Source organism: Manacus vitellinus, unplaced genomic scaffold (assembly GCF_001715985.3).
Source record: "Manacus vitellinus isolate BGI_N305 unplaced genomic scaffold, ASM171598v3 ctg7180002434410_pilon, whole genome shotgun sequence".
Lineage (NCBI taxonomy): Eukaryota > Metazoa > Chordata > Aves > Passeriformes > Pipridae > Manacus > Manacus vitellinus.
The window spans coordinates 1-4,289 of NW_021938640.1; the positions used below are offsets into that span (position 1 = coordinate 1).

A 4,289-nucleotide genomic window follows, 5' to 3' on the forward strand; every position below is an offset into this window, starting at 1 on the left:
GATCAAAAACGCGACCAGCGCCGCCAGCCCCGCTCCCCGACAACGCCGATCCGCTTCCCGGCGCTTCCCTGCCCCCACCAGCCCCGACTCTCTGCTCATGGTGGTCCACCTTCTCTCCGCCTCCTCTGCCTTCCTCTCCCTCCTCCCCTGTCCTCCTCCGACAAATCCGCCCCGGGGCTGGGACAGGCGCCGGCGCCTCTCGGGCTCTCCTCGGGTGCTGGCTGGAGGCGGAGGCCAGGCGACAGCGGCGGCAGCGCGGCGGCGGTCCGTGCTCTGCACCGTAGAACCGGCGGGGCCGGGCTGAATGGTCGAGGGGTACGAGAGGCAGAACATCCCTCTGGGCTCAGTGCCCTCCGGGTTCAACCTCTCCTGGCCTTTCCCGTGGAACATCCCGGCTAGAAGCAGGAGTACTTTTGCTAGGGACAAAGACCACTTGTGGTTTTGTCGGGGGCTGTGGCACCAGTGCCACGGGGAGGCAGTGCATGGGAGAAACACCTTCCCCTGAGAAAACTCGGACGTGGCATAACCCCTCGCACTTGCTTTGGGATTCATGGAGATGCAGGCTCAGTAAGCGAGTTCTGCTGTGTCCCTCGTCCAGCTCTTCTTGCTCAGAGGACCAGGGAACAGCCTCTCACACCTGAACTGGATGTACTGGAATCTGCACATTTGCAGCAGGTTGAGGGGCACTCAGAGGCACATTCAAAAATTTCATTCTCTTTCTCCTCTCAGGCGGTGGGGCATCTCAGATAGTGGCAGAGTAGGTGGCACCCCACAAGGGCTTAGGTGCATCCAGGCTCCTGGCGTGGCAGCAGGAACCCCAGGAGATACTGCCCCTGCTGCCATGAACTGTCTGTGTCTGTGTGCAAGCGAAGGACTCGTGTGTCTGAAAACCCTCCTGTGACCGAGCAGGGAGCCCCCGCCAGAGCACCACTGACTCTTGGCCAACTGGCCATCCACCAGGACCCCAGAGGCCATTTTCCAGCGCTGCTATGCAGAATATTATTCCCAGTCTGTCCGGAGATTCGGGGCTGCCCCATCACAGGGACAGAATCTGGCACTTCCCCTTGTTGAACTTCCTCTGGTTGAGGATTTGAGGTCAAACCTCTGATTTGAGGTCTCTCTGCGGGGCCTCCGTCTTCCATGAGGCCCTGGAGTGTTACAATGGCCCCTTGATTGCTTGGGAATATGCAGTGTTCTGTGTTCCATGTGTTACATGAGGCCCCATATTGTCACAATGGCACTGAAATGAGAGAGGATCTCCATCCTTAATGGCTTCGTAAATCAGAAGTTTTTCTTAGATAAAAATCCTAATCAACAAAGGGGTTTGCTTTCTTGGCATGGTAGCAGTCTTTTCTTTTCGTTTAAGACTACAATTAGTTGTAGGAGAGAGAATGTAGATGATACATGGAAACTAATAGAGAGTGTATCATATGCCCATCTTCAAGAAATTAGCTTACAGGCCTCAGAAAACTTTTTAATTAGAGATTGTTCTGTTAAGAAGAAAGTCTTACATTGTTTAAGCAAATGGGAAGTTCTAAGACACGTCTTAGCTGGTCCTAAAGCATTTAGATTAGGGGTTAGGGGTCGGATAGATCAATCAGAGATGCTACGAGGCCTGCTAAGGGAGAAGACCACTCTGTGAAAATGACTGCCCCTCCCAGAAGAAATGGACGCTAGATGGCAGTCTTGCTCCACGAATAAAATCCAAGAGGCGATTTGACCCTAAAATCATAAGAGAATTTTGGATTGCTTGTGAAGGGGAGGGTCTTTCAAGTATCACTGTATTTATACTCCGAAATTTATACTGATTCTTTGATTCATGCATGGCAGAGTACCCCCATGAATCCCCAGCTGGCATATTAAAGAAATGTTCGATCCAATGGTTTCTGGTCATGGGGTTTAATTCTTTTGTTTAATCCCTTTGATTCCACGAAGTTCCAAAGATATCCCACGGTTTGTTTAATTCCATGAGGTCCCGCACATCCCAATGATGTCCCTTAAGTCCCTGGTTTCTTAGTTTCCCAGGGAACATTTGCTTCTATGATGCAGGGCAGTGCCACGACGGCCACTTGATTCCGTGAGTTCCCCCAGTCTCCCAGCAGTCCTTTGGTTCCATGAGAGCCTGCAATGTTGCAGTGGGTTGACCTTACCTGGATGCCAGGTGCCCACCAAGCTGCTCTATTGTTGCCCTTCCCAGCCAGACAGAAGAGACAGAATAAGATGGAAAATTATTTCTACCTTGAGATCAGGCACTTTACTAAAGCAAAAGCCAAAGTTTGCGCATGCATAAGTGAAGAGGAAAATAAAAAGATTTTCTCTCTACTTCCTGTCAGCAGCGATACCTGGCCACTTCATGGGAAGCAGGGCTTCACCACACAGAGAAGTCGCTCAGAAGGCATGTATTGTAAAAAAATGGATTTTCCCCCTTTCCTGTTCCTTTCCTGAGTTCTTGTAGCTGAGCTGATGCCATATATTCTGCAATGTCCCTTTGGTCCATTTGGCTCAACTGACCTGTCTGTATCGCCTCCCATGATCTTGCCCCCGATTCAGGGGACAAAGATGACAATGCAGATGCTGCACCAGCCCTGCTCAGCAGTTGCCAAAGCACTGGTGTGATTAACCCCTTTGTAGCTCCCAATGCAAAGCACAGCACTGTGACACCTGCAGTGAGAAAATGAACTCCAGCTCAGACAGACCAAACACATGTGGGATTCTGAAATGTCTCAGGGTTCCTTTGGTTCCACGATGCCCCTCTCAGACCTGGCAGTAGAAAAATAAATCAAAAAATTGAGAAGAAAGCATCTTAAAGTCATGCTAAGCCTGTCTTCTACAGTCCAGAATCTATATATGTGTGACTGCAGATACTTGGGATGAGGGTAGATGCTCAGAGGAATTCATGAGTTTGATCTAGGAAACCTGTTCCAAAGTTTTCACTGCCTTTTCCTCCTTGGACATTTCCTGATGCCCGGAGGAAGCTCCTGTCCAACAGCAGCTCCATCCCCCACTTCCTCCTCCTGGCTGCAGCTCTTGCACTTCTGCTTCTTCCTGGGCATCTCCCTGGCTGCCCTCCTGGGCAACAGCCTCATCCTCAGCGCCGTAGCCTGCCACAACCACCTGCACACCCCCCAGGGACTTCTTCCTGCTCCACCTCTCCCTCACACACCCGGGCTGCATCTGCACCACTCTCCCCAAAGCCATGGCCAATTCCCTCTGGAACACCAGGGGCATGTCCTACTCAGGCTGAGCTGCACAGGTGTTTTTTGCTTTTCTTCTTGATCACAGCGGAGCTTGCCCTTCTCACCATCATGTCCTATGACCGCTACGTGGCCATCTGCAAAGTCCTTCACTACAGGACCCTCCTGGGCAGCAGAGCTTGTGCCCACGTGGCAGCAGTTGCCTGGGCCACTGGGAAGCGGGTCTGGCCCTGGGGCTGCAGGAGCTGCCGCCTGAGCTGATGATCTCCTGAGCAGTCCAGACATGCAGTCACTGTCCCTGGCCTCTATTGCCTCCCTTTCTTGCTGCAGGACCAGAAACGACTGTGCTGCTCTGCTGGGCTGGGGCGGGGCAGGGAGATGGGGGGACCAGGGAGGGGCTGGGCTGGGCAGTTCCAGTGACTAGAAAACCCCAATGTTCATCTGAAGTGTAGGAGTGGGCAGGGTGGGAGCATTACAGGGCTGAGGTGGCTCCAGGCTCTGGGAGTGGTAGCAGGAGCCCAGGGAGACACAGCCCCTGCTGCAGTGAACTGCCTGTGTGTGTGCCAGGGAAGGACTCGTGTCTCTGAACACCCCCGTGTGTGCATCAGTCCAGCTCAGGGTTGGACACCTCTCAGAGCCCTGACACATTTCTCTGTGTGACTCCAGGAAAACCCCCACTGTGCCAGGGAGTTACCAGATCCTTTACTGTCACCCTCCTGGTGTCCTGTGTAATGATGAAACTAGAAAAGGTGATCATCATACCCTGGTAATTTTCTAAGAGGAGAAATGTCACTGCTGGAAAGAAGTGTCACTGCTGGAAAGAAGTGTCACTGAAGAGGTGAGAAGAGGGAACATCATTGTTTCCTTCAGTCTGTTCCACAGCAGGTTCCCCTGGAGCCCCAGGGACACCTGCGGGGAACCCAGAGGGGCAGAGAAAGGGCTGCCTTTGGCTCTTGCTGTGCTGCTCAGCTGGGCCGGGCTCCTGGCACACAGGGAAATCCTGGCAAGCGGGCAGCACTGCAGAGAGACAGCTCTGCCCAGGAACAGCTCCTCTGCACAGCCCAGCAGGGCCGAGGGCACTGCCTGTAGGCACGA

General features: G+C 53.1%; 1 long non-coding RNA gene across 1 annotated transcript; it reads right to left on the reverse strand.

The window, feature by feature from the left end:
* Nucleotides 1–1,883: 1,883 nt before the first annotated feature.
* Nucleotides 1,884–2,559, reverse strand: LOC115307341. The gene is made up of 2 exons (XR_003915677.1): nucleotides 2,512–2,559; nucleotides 1,884–2,122 (listed from the first exon to the last, which is right to left on the reverse strand). It is a non-coding gene; the product is annotated as an uncharacterized LOC115307341 (long non-coding RNA).
* Nucleotides 2,560–4,289: the final 1,730 nt, after the last annotated feature.